We start from the raw sequence: 16,409 nt of genomic DNA on the forward strand, positions 1-16,409 counted from the left end.
GTTAGAAGAGAAAAAAGAGGAGGAAAGAGGTCCAGAGGAGTGGCTCCGAGGGCCAAGAGAAGCACCTCTGAGTCCAGGGGAGGGGCCCTCAGTAAGACCACGGTCACCAACACCTACAAGGGCAAGAAGTCCTGGAAGAGCAAGAGGTGAGCAAGATATTGTTACCTTTGTTGATCGATCTCTGAAAATGAATGAAATTCGAAGTCTGAGAAAAGACTTCTCACGCCACCCAAATGAGCCTATTGCTACTTGGTTACTTCGATGCTGGGACAATGGGGCCAACAGTGTGTGGCTAGATAGTAGAGAAGCTCGCCAACTGGGTGGCATTGCTAGGGACTCAGCCATTGACAGAGGTATTAGTACATGCCAGAACCAGGCCTTCACCCTCTGGAAGCGGATGTTGTTAGCTGTAAAAGAAAGATACCCCTTCAAAGACGATCTGATGCCTGAGAAGAAGAAATGGGCTGATATGGAAGAAGGCATCCGTTATTTGAGAGAATGTGCTGTGGTGGAAACACTACATAGCCCCGATTTCATTCCTGATGAGCCAGACCAAGAGCATGATCCCGAGAGAGCCAGGTGTACACCAAACATGTGGCGTACATTCACAAAGACTGCACCAGAAAGGTACGCCAGTACATTTGCAGCTATGTATGGCAGAGGGGAAAGAAGACCCCTTATAAATGAGTTGCTTAATAAACTTCAAGACTTTGAGTTACATTTAAGCCCTCTACGAGCTTGTGTTTCAGCCATTGAAAAAGTAGCTGAAAAGCTGGACAGAATGGAGAACAAACAAGAAGATATAATAGGTAAACTATCAATCGTGCCTGATGCCGATGAATACATGGTGGTAACAGATACATCCAATGAGGAACAGAATTCCCAAAACAGCCTACTTGAGGGGCTAATCAACTTGATTTCCTCCCAGTCAGTGTCATCCAACGTCTCAGCTATCAAAAGAAGACGTCCTCCTGCTCGAACAAGTGACAACAGTAAGACCGCGTCACGTTTTGCCTTGTGGCATTACCTACGCAACCATGGAGAAGATATGAAGAAGTGGCATAAGCAACCTACTCCAGCACTTCAAGCACGGGTAAAAGAATTACAAGACAAATCAACCACCAAGGTGAACTTCTCCAGAAAGGTGATTGCTCCAGTTGCTGCAGACAACGGAGGTAACAAATAGAGGGGCCCTGCCCCCAGCCAGGGGGGGGAAAGGGATAATAGAGTTTATTGGACTGTGTGGATTAGATGGCCTGGCACATCAGAATCACTAAAATATAGGGCCCTGGTGGATACTGGTGCACAGTGCACTCTAATGCCCTCGAGTCACCAAGGGACAGAATCAATTTATATTCATGGGGTGACAGGAGGTTCCCAAGAACTGACTATGTTGGAGGCCGAAATCAGCCTCACTGGTAGAGACTGGCAAAAGCACCCTATTGTGACTGGCCCAGAGGCTCCATGTATACTTGGTATTGATTACCTCAGAAGGGGATATTTTAAGGATCCCAAAGGGTATCAATGGGCCTTTGGAATAGCTGCTGTAGACACAGGTGTTAAGCAGTTATCTGTTTTGCCTGGCCTATCAGAAGATCCATCTGTTGTGGGGTTGCTACAAGTGGAAGAGCAACAGGTACCGATAGCTACAAAAACGGTGCACAGACGGCAGTATCGCACCAACAGGGATTCCTTGCTCCCCATTCAGAAGTTAATTCATCAATTAGAGAATCAGGGAGTGATCAGCAAAACTCACTCGCCTTTTAACAGCCCCATATGGCCAGTGCGTAAAGCCAGTGGAGAATGGAGGCTGACGGTGGACTACCGTGGCCTGAATGAAGTTACACCCTCATTGAGTGCTGCTGTGCCAGATATGTTAGAACTCCAATACGAACTGGAGTCAAAAGCAGCTAAGTGGTATGCCACCATTGACATTGCTAACGCCTTTTTCTCCATTCCTTTGGCCAAAGAATGTAGGCCACAGTTTGCTTTCACATGGAGGGGCATTCAGTATACCTGGAACCGTTTGCCCCAGGGGTGGAAACATAGTCCAACCATTTGCCATGGGTTGATCCAAGCTGCACTGGAACAGGGAGGTGCTCCTGAGCACTTACAGTACATTGATGACATCATTGTGTGGGGCAACACAGCAAAGGAAGTTTTTGAGAAAGGAGAGCAAATAATCCAGATCCTTCTCCGTGCTGGTTTTGCTATTAAGCGAAGCAAAGTGAAAGGACCTGCCCAGGAGATTCAGTTCCTAGGCATAAAGTGGCAAGATGGCCGTCGTCACATCCCGACAGATGTGATCAACAAAATCACTGCCATGTCTCCCCCCACTAATAAGAAAGAGACACAATCGTTTCTGGGTGTAGTGGGTTTTTGGAGAATGCATGTTCCAAACTACAGCCTCATTGTAAGCCCACTTTATCAGGTGACACGGAAGAAGAATGATTTTGTGTGGGGTCCTGAGCAGCAGCAGGCTTTTGAGCAGATTAAACAAGAGATAGCCCGTGCTGTGGCCCTGGGGCCAGTACGGATGGAACAGGATGTGAAGAACATCCTCTACACTGCTGCTGGAGAGAAAGGCCCCACTTGGAGTTTGTGGCAAAGAGCCTTAGGAGAGACCCGAGGCCGACCCTTGGGATTCTGGAGTCGAGCCTACAGGGGGTCGGAAGAGGGCTACACTCCAACTGAACATACAGTGCTTTTTGATTTGCTGGTCCAGCAATCTGCAACCCTTTGTGGACGGGACAAGAGCAGCCTGCTGTTGTGTTAGTTAGCCATCAGTTTTTGGTTGCTGCTCCTGTATGTGCATTTCCACTTCCTAAAGTTTCCCTGAACAAGTCCTTGCAGCCTGGTACTGGGAAAGGACTCTTGTTAGTCTATGTTTGTGTCCACCTCAGCGGAACAAAGCTTTTCAGGAAAAGTCCTAGGAGTGGTGGTAGGCAGACACCCAGGTGGCTGTGAGTCGGCAGTGTGCTCGTGCTGCCTGGAAGGCTTCAGTAGAGAGGTGATCCTTCCACTTGGCATTGGTGAGGCTGCTCCTGTACTGTGTCCAGTTCTGCCCTGCCCCCCCAGACAGGAGACACGAATGTTCTGGAGATAGGCCAGCGTAGGGCCACTGAAGTGCCTGAGGGACTGGAACACCTCTCCAGAGAGGAACGCTGAGGGTGAGGAGACTCTTGAGTCTAGAGATGAGAGGGCTTGGGGGGAATCTGTTCAGTGTATGTGAAAGCTGGAAGTGAGGATGCAGTTGAGGACAAGAGGCATTGAGTACAAACTGGGGTTCAAGAGGTTCCATCTAAACGTCAGGCAGCACTTTACAGTGGAGGTAACTGAGCAGTAGCGGAGGTCGAGCAGAGAGGGACTGGAGTCTTTTCTGTGGAGTTGTTCAGTAGCCATCTGGATCTGGTCTGTCCTGGATAATGTGCTCTCGGTGTCCGTGCTGGAGCAAGGGGATTGTCCCAGATGAGCTCAGAGGTCCCTTTCCATCTTAAATTGTTCTGTGATTTTCTTTTTTGGGCTCCTTGGAAAGGCACGTCCTGTTGGCAAATACAGTTTTAGGACTGACCAGTGCAGATTGCTTGGCGTTGGGATGTCCTGATGTTTGTTGGAGTGATACCACTGATGGAACTTGTTGGTGGGAGTTCCTTGTCCTGAGAAGAGTTTTGGCCTGGTAATGCTGTAGTTGCTTCTGCTGGTAACAAATGTCCATTATGGCCTTGTGTTGAAATTGATTAGAAAGATACTGGAGTGCTTCCTGTATCCCTTGAGATTGCAATTGCTCAGAGGTGGTGGTTTTGTTTTGCACAACCAGTGACACTCTTTTCCTCATGCTGCGAATGCTTTCCTCATCATATTCTCTTCAGGACACTCAGGATGAAACAGCTGTGCTTTGGCTCGATGAAACTCAGGATGGGATTCAGAAGGCTAACAGGGACACTGGAGAGTCACAGAGATGTAAGCATTGTGGCAAATACCGTGGTTCAATGCCACTGTCAACCCAATATTCGTCACCAAATGGAAGAATGCGAGCAAGAAATGTACACATGCAAAGGAAATTAGAATACAAGTGTTTGCTTCAGGTAGGTGTAGAAGTTTTTTCTTTCAACAATGAATGTCACAGCCTTTCAATTTCAATTCTTTACATCTTTTTGGAAGCATATGTCGTTGTTTCAGTTGTGCTTGTGACTGTGTTACATCCTAGGCAGAGATACCTATTGAATCTCTGTCAAAGTGTTTGACATTAGCAGATAACTGTGTCTGTCTGTGGTTGGGTAGTCAAGCGTGGGGATGTTCATGTGCGCCGTTCTGGTGCATCTTAGCTTTCATTTGTGTTGTACTGTTGCCTTAATTCTATGAAGTATTTCTCAAAGTACTTTTTTTTTTTTTTTTTGCACTAAGTGCAGATAAAAACACAAATCAGTGCAGTTGGCAGGTGGACTGTGCCAAAGAACATTTGGTCAAAAGCAGGATTAAAGTATGCTTCTTTGAGCCAGAATAAGATCTTCAGATACCCTTCTACCTCTCTGTGTGTGAACAGAGATCTGCTCAGTGCTGAAAATGACTGTATCTCGTGTTTACTGCATCGGTGAGATACCTGTGGTTGATTTTGTACTGTGTTTGCAACAGAGTTGTGGAGTAGCCCTGGGTTAGCTCTTTCCTCATCTTTTTCTTGTTGATAACCTGTTCTGTGTTCAGGTTGCTATTCTTGCTAGGAACGGTGCAGTCACTGGAAAGGTGCTTTTTGAGTCAGCTGTCTGCTGTACCAGGGCTCTGCAAGAAGAAGCTGCCTTGACTGCAGCTGTTGTCAGAGTACAGCTGAGTGAATGGATAAAAGGTTGTAGAGAAATACTGTCGATAAGTCAGCACCGTAGTAGGACTAAGAGCACACAAAAAAACGCTGTCAGACACTGTGCCATACACAGATGCACACTGTACTGAAAAGATTGTTGTACACCAAGTTGTCTTTTTTTAACCCGTATTTTTATGCATAAATACAGGAAGGTATTTGTGTACGCTCGCACAGTGCCTTGCTCTCTTGTTTGTTGTGAGTGACTGAGCTCCTGACTGCCCAGGTAACCTGCCTCCTCCTGTTGTTGAAGTTTCCTTAGGAATTCTGGCCGTGAATGAAGCAGTCGATCACGGAGATACCAGCCCTACCCTGAGTGCCTTGCGCTCACCAGATGTGGGGCTGTGCGGAGTCGCTCCAGAGTGTGCAGAGACATAGCAGCGAGAGTTGGCAGAAGTGGAAAGGAGAACAATGGCAACAGGTGAACCCCAAATAGCTAACTGCTAGTGCAGTAAATTCAAGATGATTGCCTGTAGGATGGAAAGCAGAGGGGGAGAAATGTGAGGAGAAGCCTTGCGTTCTGGGTATCTTGTTAGAATCTCACGTTACAGGGAATTGAGGCTGCCTTGTAAGCTGAAGTCTTTGTTAAAGGAAAGAAGAAAAAGGTAGGAAGGAAATGAAAAAGTCAGCAGTGAAATATTCCCCACTTGTAGAATATATTGTGCTTAGGTAGTTGTTGCGGTGGTTCATTGGAATCTGAGGCATTCCTTCTATTGCTTGGAGGAAGGACCCTCTCCATGCATTTCCTTCTTGTAGTATTTGTATGTGAGGAAGCTAGAGACGTGTTTGCCTTCAACATAGCACCATTTCTGCTTTTAGGAGGCAGTGGCAGTGAACGGGTGAAACACTGGGTGAGAGGAGGCTGTCATCATTATCATAACCTGAGGACCAGAGAGGGAGGATGGGATGAGCCGACTGAATTTGTGCAGCATGACACACAGCTGTCACGGGAGGAGATGCAGGTAAAGTACGTGCTCTGTTTCTCTGCAGTTGAAGTTGCCCCTATTTCAGGCCTTATTGCAACTTTAAGAAGTAATGTTTCACCACAGTAGTGATGTTAGCAAGCTTTGTATCTTATTTCCGTGTTCATTGTCTACTTTGCACGTCAGCACCTCTTTGTGCTATTGTGGAGAATGTGCACACCTTTATCCCCAGAACAAGACGGTGGTGTTGCTGCTCACCGAAAAGCAACTTGTAAGTTTCTCTTGAGCATAGTACAGAAGCCGCTGTGTAACATGTCATTTTTGCATCTCCCTTTTCTCTTCCTGGCTCTTCTTCCTACCATAACACTAATCTAGAGCACTGTATCTGGAGTCACGGCAGCCTACGACCGAGAGCAGTTGTGGCTGGCCCAAGAGAACCTGATGGTGAAGCTTCAGGCTTGTTGTTGAGGCTGTCTTGTTTGTCAGGAATTCAACTCCAGAATGAGGTTTTTGAAGAAGCAAGTTCCAGCCATCACTTGCATGCAGGTATGAAATCCCCTAATTCTGTTTGAAACTTGTGCTTGTCAGTTGCTCTCCACATGCACGCTTACTGACTGGTTTTGTTTAACTCAAGCAGTTGCCACGCACAATTATCTTCATTTTGCAAAGTACTGGAAGGCGTTTCCTTCTCCCTGAGAATCACTATGTATGAATTACTTCTCTCCCTCTTCCCATTAGTCCGTGGGTTTGGAGAATTGAAGATGGCATTGAGAATTGTGCAATGGATGGTGCATTTGGTTGTTTAGCTCACCATTTGTTCTCTAGCTGTGTTTTGCCCTTGGTGGGGGGTGCTGTTAAGTCCCTCACCATGACAGCTGGTGGTGGAAGAAATAGTTAAGGCTTCACTGCATACCTCTTGCGGCCTGTCTTGTAAGATGAGCATGTCTCTGTTACATTTTATTCAGCCAAAGGGAAGTGGAAACGAAGCAGAAAGCAGCATAGAAAAAACAGAAAGCAGAAAGAAGCATAGAACAGTAAATTACTGCTCTTCAATTTGAAAAGTCGCCTTTTTTCTTGTGTGTGTTTTCAGTCCCAGTGGCGTGGCTATAAAGAGAGGAAGGCATATCAAATCCGTTTGGATTACTGACGAGCACACAAGGACCAAGTAGTGAAGGTAGCAAATGCTATGGTTTTTGGTTGTTTTTTTTTTTTTTTTTTTTTTTTTTTTTTTTTTTTTTTTTTAACATTTTTGGTAGCAATATTTGTGGAAAAGACTTTTATCTGAGCTGCTTTGGGATTCTTTCCTATAGATTCAGTCACTGGCCAGGATGTATCAAGGCAGAAGGCATTACAGAGATCACCTGCAGTATTTCAGAGACCACGTAAGAGATTGTGAAATGAATTCAGTGTCTGACACTTTTTTTTTTTTTTTTTTTTTTTTACTCTGCCCTTAACAAGTTTAAGTGGCTGGGTTTTTTTTTCCATTCTAGATAAATGACATTATAAAAATTCAAGCCTTTATCCAAGGAAACAAAGCAGGAGAAGACTACAAAACCCTCAGTAGGTGTGGCCAAAAGAATAAAGCTAACATGCTTTGAATCTCTATTTGCAGAAAAATGCTGTTAGTGAGATCTGCAACACGGAGACAGCTATGAAAATCAGTTGGGGTGAAGTGGTGCAAAGAGTAGATAGGTAGGTAGGAAGGTGGCTGAAGGAAAAATTCCCTCTGGCTGAGGGAGTGGAATGCGCTGTCAGCAAGTTTGCTGATGACACAAAACTGGGAAGAGTGGCTGACACAGCAAAAGGCTGTGCTGCCTTCCAGCGAGACCTGGAGAGTTGGGTGGGGAGAAACGGAATGAGAAAGAACAAGGGCAGGTGTAGAGTCTTGCATCTGGGCAAGAGCAACCTGAGTACCAGTATAGGTTGGGGGCTGAGCTGTTGGAGAGCAGCGTAGGAGAAAGGGATCGGGGGATCCTGGTGGGCGGTAGGAGGAGCATGAGCCAGCACTGTGCTCTCGTGGCCAAGAGGGCATCCTGGGGTGTATGAGAAAGAGTATGGATAGGAGGTCGAGAGGTTCTCTTTCCCCTCTACTGTGCCCTGATGAGTGGAGCATCTCCCTATGAGGAAAGGCTGAGAAAGCTGGGTCTCTTTAGCTTGGAGGAGACTGAGGGGTGACCTTATTGATGTTTATAAATGTGTGAATAGTGAGTGTGAGGAGGACGAAGGCAAGCTCTTCTCAGTGACATCCAGTGATAGGACAAGGGGCAATGTGTGCAAGCTGGAGCATAGGAGGTCCCGCATAAATAAGAGGAAAAACTTCTTCACGGCAAGGGTAACAGAACACTGGGATGGGCTGCCCAAAGAGGTTGTGGGATCTCCTTTGGAGACATTCAGCAGCTACCTGGACATGTTCCTGTGTGCCCTAATGTAGGTGATCCTGCTCCAGCAGGGGGATTGGACGAGATGATCTTTGGAGGTCCCTTCCAATTCCTGACATTCTGTGATTCTGTGCAAACTTGGTTCACGGTAGTACTTTTGCTGCTGGGAAATAGGAGCGCTGATCTTTGGGGTAAGTTCAGCAAGGTGGACTCCCCTAAGCTGATACTGACTTCATGACAGAAGTCAACGCTATAGGATGATTTATTCCATGCAAGAAGTTCCGGATGCTGTCAGGAGTTATTCAAGCCCATTAGTGTTAATTTGATCCTGGACTGGCTGCTGCTTGACATGCTGTCTGCACAGAGGTAACACATGCATTAATCTGTTTCCTGTCCTCTGATGTTTTGTCACTTGTTTTTAGTTACTGCTGAAAACCCACCTATGGCTGTGGTTTGGAAATTTGTTCACTTGCTCGATCGGACCCAGATTTTCAGGAGGAGCTGGAGCTAATGAAACTGTGTGAGGAAGTTGTGAGCTTGATCCGATCTAATCAACAGCTTGAAAATGACCTCAATCTCATGGACATCAAGATTGGACTGGTAGTGAAGATCAGAATGACACTGCAGGTAGGAAATGCAGTGCTGGGAGACTAGCAGAGTGAATTGAGGCCAATGGCAGTTAGCATGAGGACCTTCTGAGCCTGGATCTCACTTACTCAGATTCAGTGGGAAATGTTTCCCCCAGAGTTACAGGTTTTCCTCCCAGTAAGTTCCTAACTGTTCCACTTATTACTATGTATCCCTAGAAAGTTAACTGCAGAAGAAACATCAAGACTTGAAGTGTTGTAAAAACAAAGCACCAGAAAAGAACCCACTCGGGACCAAGGGAAAGCAATAGATGGTATGCTTGAAGGCTCTGAGAACTGTTTGTCTGTTCACTTGTGGTTCCATTAGTCATGGACTTGCACACCTTAATTTCTTCTCACGTTTTGTGTGCTGTATCAGAAGGGGGAGGTGATTTCGGAGCAGGAAATGTGCTCAGGCTGCTTGGTGTTGGTTGGCTGATGGAAGCCCCCTCTGTCACTTTGCTGACGATTGATTGCACACAAGAACAACATTGCTGATACAGCGGTGCCTTTTTTTAATTCAAGCTGAAGTTACAGTCACCTTTTCCTTTGGTCCTGAATAGCGTGGCGCTAGGCTTGACCTTGTGTAAAATCTGAACCATGGCAGCAGTAAAGTTCAGTTTGAAAGGAGGCTCCAGCTCTTGGGCTGATGCTGTCAGCAAAAAGTATCACCGTTATCAGAGCATGTGGAGGCAGTGAGTCAGCAAAATGGAAACAGGGCTTGGGGCTTCAAGCACAGTTGAGAAAGAAAGGCATTTTCAAGCATCTTCAGAACGCTACCAGCTCTGACAGTAGTCCCTGCTCAAAGCAATTAGTCCTTGTAGGTTCTCAACCAATTCTGGAACGTGGGGACAAGACAGAAATCGCTGCTATAACAGATAATGTTTCACTTCATGATCTCCTGATGTACCTTGACTGCCTTATCCACACAAAAGGAAGTGCTATCGTGCAGCTTTTTCCCATATTGCGTGTTATTTAAATGTGGAATCTGTCCCTCTGTGTTCTTTGCAGGATGTTGTTTCTCATAGCAAAAATCTTAGCAAGAAGAACACGGAACAGCTCTCTGACGTGATGACGCTGAACGAGCGAAAGGGAGGTTTGAAAGCTTTGAGCAAAGAGGAGAGGGGAAAGCTGGAAGCCTATCAGCATCTTTTCTACTTGAGGTATGCAGCTTTTCATTCACTCCTCTTGTCATAGATGCTTATGTGTATTGGAACAGTCTGTACTTATGCTCTGCAGTGTTGAGGCACTGTCTGTCTCTGTGGTGTTGGCTTTTGTGGACACGTGCTGTATGGGAACTGCTGAGTCATGGCCTGAACCTCTGATTGATCACCTGAGGCAAGCAGTGAGTCAGGCAGAGGAGCACAGGTGAAGGCAATGCAGCTGTGCTGCTGGAAGGGGTGCAGCCAGGCTACAGCCCTCCTAGACCTGTTTAAGAGCTGGCTACCAGTGGGGAAGGATCTCTGCTGGAGATCTGCTCTGCTGGAGTTTTGTAAGTGAGCCCAGGATAGGGGTAAGCCTTCTATTTATTCTCCTTTTGTTAGCTTAGTCTGCTTTGTCAAACTCTCTTGTTTATTTCATAATTACAACATCTTAATAGTCATTGATTATACATGCGCACTAAGTAATTTTTCTTCTTGTTTTAGACTACTCCAACATACTTGGCCAAGCTGCTTTTGCAGATGCCTCAAAACAAACCCACAAAGTTCATGGATTCAGCCATCTTCACGCTGCATAACTACGCATGCAGTCAGAGAGAGGAATCTCTGCTGTTTTTGATGTAATGCAGTGCTTTCCTAAGATTCAGTCCAATCTAAGTTCTCTGCTGTCTAGTAAGAAGGACTTGGAACAGACTGCGAGCTTGGGTTTTACAGGCCAGAGTGAAGCTGACGCGAAGGACACTGTTTTCCAAAACTGATGAGGAGGCTGAAAATCAGATGCTGTCTGGTTTGGGTTTTTTACTGGCTGTCAGGCTTAAGGATTCTGGCTGTCTGTCGGCATAATTGAGTTGATTGTCCCTTAGGAGTTTGGTGTTTATGACTTCTGGCTGATAGGGAGCTTCACGACTTGCTAGGAAGACCAAATACATACGATGTTGGAGGCAATCATGCCTTTTTTGATGCTTTTAAGTATGAGGATGGTATGTGCCCTCCAACAGGTAACGTCTAAAAGGTTTGTTTAATTATTATTATCTTTTCTTGGAGTAGTAGTTCAGGAAAGTGCATGCGTATGCTTTATTCTCTGCTGCTGGATTTGCCATAGCGGCATGCTGTGAATGGCTTTTGTTGCTGATTGCTTACTTGTTTAAATACTGAAAGAAAATAGTTCTGCCTGTGTAGAACTCCCTTTGTTTCCTCTGTATTTTTGAGATGCGCTCTTTCAACTGTGGTGCCCGTGGTCAGAAGGCACTGAGGCAGATCTTGGCCCCAGTTGTGAAGGAAATAATTGAGGACGAATCGCTCAACGTCAAAACGGATCCAGTGGATATTTACAAGCCCTGGGTTAACCAGATGGGATCTCAGAATGATGAGGCTAGGTATGGAAGCTGTTGCTACTGTTTTTTTCTGAAAGCTGCTCAGCTGCTTTGCATTGCTCTGTTAATCGTTGCAAACCATCCCTGGATTCATTGTATGCATCTGTCCAATTGATACCAGCTTTTTTCCATCAGCTCGAGATGGCTTTCTTCTGAATGGTATAAAGATCATCTTGTGACAGGGGTGTTGAGACTATTAGAAGTGAATCTCATTAAGAGATAGGCCAAAAGAAGCCCCAAAGCATTTCTTCTGTGTTAACTCATAGATACAGATGCCGTAGATATTACTCTTCCAAGCCAATCTCTGCCCACAACTCGGGCAGGCTGCCCAAGGAGGCTGTGGATGCCCCATCCCTGGAGGCATTCAAGGCCTGGCTGGATGTGGCTCTGGGCAGCCTGGGCTGGCGGTTGGTGAACCTGCACGCAGCGGGGGGTTGGAACGAGATGAGCATTGTGGTCCTTCTCAACACAGGCCGTGTTCATAGAATCGTAGCAGGCAGCTGTTCCTGTCTGCCCACGAGAAGGTTTCATCCACTTGGTCATCCTGGTTGGTTGGCCTGTAGATCCCCCGCTACGTCATTTGTCCCTGTCCTCCCTTTAATCTGTGTCTATAAACTCTTGATTGGCTCCCATCCGTCCCCAGTCAGAGTTCTGTGTTTCTTCCAGTGCTTGATGTTCACCAGATTTTGAGGATTCTGTTGTTGGTTGTTTTTGTTTTGTTTTTAATACACTTCAAGGGAAGTGGTGGAAAAGCAATGCTATGAAGTCAAAGACAACTCTCCCAGTGCAGCACGCTGCGTGAGTTACTATCTTAACACTGCAATGTGCAGCTTGTGTTTTCACTGATTTATTTGCGACCTGAGGTACTACTGCGTATCGCAGGTGACCTCCTTGACTCTAGAGAGCGTGTCTGCATGTGGTACAGAAAGATACAGTTTAGAGTTAGCTGGGCCTTTTCTCACAGTGACTGCTGCAGGGACAGCAGAGGACGTGAGAAGTCCTTTACTCTATCAGTGCTAGAATTCTAATTAAAGTGAACGTGCAGCCTTTTGCAGCCAGGTGAGCGTGGATCTGTTTCTGTGTCAAGCCAAAAATTCTGCCTGGCACTGACAAAAGTCTATTAGGCTGAGGAGTGCTCACCTTCACATCTGACTTTTCCAAATAGCAAGTTGCCGTACGATGTTACACCTGAACAAGCTCTTCATCATGGTGAGGTGAGGACGCACCTGGATGCCTCAATCCGAAATGTGAAGGCAATGACAGACAAGTTCGTTGTCAACGACAGCCATCGTTGTTGAGCTGACAAAGTGCCGTAAGCCTGGTGTGTCACCGCATTATCCTGCAGCAGTTAATAGTGGGTTCATCCGTGAGGAATTCTCACTTTCCTTTTATTTCCTTCGAAGTTACGGAATGCGTTTCATTGCCAAGGTACTGAAAGACTCCCGGCATGACAAGGTTCCTGATGCTGGCGAGGAGGAGCTTCTGAAGGTAAGGAGCTGAGCAGCTCTGTGAATAATTGTCTGCCACGCTGACTGCAGCAGATGCATCTCAGTGTTCTTTGTTGGGTGTACGTGTGCAGAGAAGTTTAAAAGCTGCAGTTTAAGTAGACAGGCTATTTGTTGTGATGGGTATAAAGTACTTTGCACTGTGCTTTGGATTGCTGGGTACATGTTTGTCAAAGGAGACATAATACAGCATTCAGAAGAAGTCACCCTAGTGCTTTTCCTTTTGCTTTTAACATGTTGGGCATTGTGCCCCCGAGGTTTCTTGACTTTGGGATGCTCTTGCTGCTGAATGGTGCACCTTGGTTTTGCTGGTGTTATCTGAGTCAGTTGCTCTTTTTTTAAAGAGACAGTGCCAAGTTAGAAAGGTCCGTGTGCAAAATTCTACTATTCTCACTTCCCTCACAATATTCTAGGGCATTACAGTAGCTGCACCAAAGTATATGGTGTCATTTTTCATGATGTGTGGGCAGTTTTGTATTGTACATCTCCGTACTTTTGGAGAACAAAAAGGATGTTGGTAGTAAATGCTTCCAAATGAGCACAGCATTGTGGCTTTCATTGGAATTGTCCTGGCTTTTGTTATTTTAAAGGTCTTTGTGTCTGTGAGCGCTCTTCTTAATGAAACAAAGAGTGGATTTTACATTACTTGCCACAGTCTCTTTAAGCTTTTCTGTCTCTGCTTCATTATGAAGTAATTACCAATCTGAATGCCGTTTTCTTCTCTCTTCTGGTTCCGTGCTTTCCCGTTCTGAGGCATCGATTCTTTCTGTGCAGGTGAATTCATTTTTTCCATCTGTAAATTTAGGTGGAAAGCTGCAGTTTTTATTAATCCTTGTGGAAACAATGTCACAGTCCATGCCGCACTCAAAACTGCAGCTGTGTGCGGTGACTGCCTGTAGATGCATTAGGGCCTGAAACTACTCCTACAGTGTACTGTTCTTGTTTTCCTACTACCAGTTTTACTATTATCAACATGATTTCTCTCACAAATGTGTTTCTTGTGACTGGTAGTGAACGGTTTTGTCTGTTGTGACCATGTGCCGTCATCTGGGATAGTACAGCAAGAGCTGAAACAGTTGTCAAAACCATGACCTCTCTGAAAGCAGTTAATTTCTGGGGCAGCTTAGCAATGGCGAAGCTTATTCTTTCTGTTTTTGCCATTTCTTCACACCTCTGATCTCTCCTGTGCATTCAAATCGCACGTGAAGCAGGAGAAGCCCAGATTCTGTGACTAGGCTCTGCGCAGATTGATGGGAAACACCAGGAAATACTGAGGTATGTGGCGTGGGAACTTTTGCTGCATGTCAGCGTGCGGGGCCAATGCCTTTTTGTTGTGGGAATTACTGCAGGCACATATCCAATACGGGTTAGAAGTACATGGATGAGCACGTGGATAACGGGATGTCTTTATCTTTGGGGCCTCAGCGTTCATTGCTGCTCACTTAGCTGGGTGAATTGGACTTCTTTTGAAATGTCAAATACCGCTCATCTTCGGTACTTCTGAGTTTCTTACTTCTGGATTAAATGTTTCTGAGTTCCTCTCAGTTGTGTTTAACTGGGGATCTGTAGCTAAAAATGTTGCTGATTAATCAAAGAGGTATTCTGAGAGAGAGAGAAGTGCTCTGGAAAAGGGGCAGAAAGTAGTTGCTGTTTTCTCAGCTCAGCTCCTTGGTTTTCCACGCTGCACCATTTTTGCTTTGTTGGAGATGGTGGTCAATTCTGCACACCTGTGTTAAGAATTAGCTCCTATCCCTTAATGAGACTGCAGTACCAGGTTTCTCTGTAGTGTAGTTGTTCTGCCTACTGTTAGACTAAGCTTGGTTTAATTCTCAGAGTAACTTTTACGCTTGTATGAGCAATTCTTTGGTAACTTCTAAAAATATATAGACAGGTGGTATTAAAAGTTAAATTTGAAAACCTTTGTGTGTAGGAATATCTGCAGTTGTGTTGTTCTGGAACTAGTAGTGGTCAGTCTTACCACTTGTATGTTGACAGTTGTGCATTTATTTAGTGTATGTATCTATGTTACAGTGTGAAACTAAGATTCTTTGGGGCAGCACGTGCTTGCTGATGGCAGTGCAGTAGACCCTGCATCTTGAACGGGGCCCACAGTTCACAGGCAAGTAATTTGTCAGAACTCACTCAGAGTAGTTTCAGTAAGACTCAGTGGAGGTCTGTGCCACTGGTTTTCCACGTGTTTTTTTCTCTCCTCAACTTGTCCTAGATTGTTGGCAACTTACTCTATCACCGCTACGTGAATCCAGCCATGGTTGCACCGGATGCATTTGACATAATGGATCTTTCAGCTGGAGGGCAGCTGACTACAGATCAACAAAGAAACCTTGGTTCTGTTGCAAAGATGCTGCAGCACGCTGCGTCCAGTAAGATGCTCATGGGAGACGGTGCACATCTGAGCATCGTGAAGGAATACTTGTCACAGTCATACCAGAAATTCAGGTAGAAGACTTCAGCTGATTGTGTTGAGGAGTTTGGCAGAGGACAATGTTGCAAACCAAAAGGAGTGATGAATTTGAAATGTAATAGATTCCATCTCTGTCAAAAAGGAGGTCTGTTGAAAATGAGAGATTGCCATTTGGGCTTCCACAATCATTGATAATAATGACATATAAAATACGTAGCTGGAATTTACAAACTAGATATAGTATATTAATGAGCTGGTCAAAACAATTGGCTTTGCCATACAAGACTCCAGAGTACAGGCTGTTTTTCTATGTGTTTATTATGATATTCTGGCCATTGAAAACTAGAGTGTGCATGTGTTCTTTCCTATATGCACCCTAGTTCTCTGTATGCAAACTAGATGGCACTTTGGATTAAACCAGGCTGGAATTCAGTTGTTTGTATAAGAAGATAACTCTTGAATGAAGAGCTTCTTGATGTCTGTCATCTTTTGTAAGAAAGAAAACTGGAAATGGCTGGGAGTGAGGATTATTCTTGCAGCTGAGACAGAAGGATGGGTGCACAAGGTCATTCGGTCCGTAGACTTGTCCTGCAGATGCTTACAGTGAGCTAATGCCGACATGGCCAGTACCAATAACTGAATCTTCTAGATGGCTTTTGATGTGATAAGCTATAGCTTGTCCAGCTGCAGTAGCTTGGGAACCATGGTTTAAAGAAGAAGAGCTGCTGGTATGCTGATTACCTTTTTCTCCTTTTTCTTTTTTTTTTTTTTTTTTTTTTTTTTTAAGACGCTTTTTTCAGGTTGCTTGTGAGGTTCCTGAATTGCAGGATCAATTCAATATTGATGAATATTCTGGCTTCCTTCCTTGTCTATCCCTTCTGCAGAGCTTATAGCCATCAATCTCAACACTCCAGTCATGGGAGCAGTCCCACCATGTTTCAGTAACAGCAGCTAGATCATAGTTAGCCTGGTGCACAATGGCTACCAGTTCCTCCTGCTTGTTGCTCATGCTGCGTGCATTGGTATAGATGCAGTTGAGCCGAGTCATTTGCCTCACTCCCAGCTCTAAAATCGTTCCCCTAGGCTCTTCTCTTGTGCGGCCTGTACTGTCTCCTTCCCCCGTCATAATTAGTTTATTGCACAGGAAGAAAAGCTTGATGTCTGTGCCAA

At 45.3% G+C, this 16,409-nt stretch overlaps 1 pseudogene across 1 annotated transcript in view; it reads left to right on the top strand.

The window, feature by feature from the left end:
- LOC306946858 (ras GTPase-activating-like protein IQGAP1) overlaps positions 1 to 16,132 on the top strand; it is a 50,093-nt pseudogene extending 33,961 nt beyond the window's left edge. The window contains exons 9-24 of the transcript in view: positions 3,870 to 3,960; positions 5,106 to 5,273; positions 5,672 to 5,814; positions 6,151 to 6,321; positions 6,866 to 6,949; positions 7,086 to 7,157; positions 7,266 to 7,335; positions 8,576 to 8,780; positions 9,791 to 9,946; positions 10,426 to 10,559; positions 10,910 to 10,919; positions 11,149 to 11,315; positions 12,478 to 12,619; positions 12,716 to 12,800; positions 15,042 to 15,274; positions 16,027 to 16,132. The product of the transcript in view is annotated as a ras GTPase-activating-like protein IQGAP1 (transcript). The remainder of the gene's footprint in view (positions 1 to 3,869; positions 3,961 to 5,105; positions 5,274 to 5,671; positions 5,815 to 6,150; positions 6,322 to 6,865; positions 6,950 to 7,085; positions 7,158 to 7,265; positions 7,336 to 8,575; positions 8,781 to 9,790; positions 9,947 to 10,425; positions 10,560 to 10,909; positions 10,920 to 11,148; positions 11,316 to 12,477; positions 12,620 to 12,715; positions 12,801 to 15,041; positions 15,275 to 16,026) is intronic.
- Positions 16,133 to 16,409: the final 277 nt, after the last annotated feature.

The sequence above is a fragment of the Tetrao urogallus genome (assembly GCF_951394365.1).
Source record: "Tetrao urogallus genome assembly, chromosome: 5".
NCBI lineage: Eukaryota > Metazoa > Chordata > Aves > Galliformes > Phasianidae > Tetrao > Tetrao urogallus.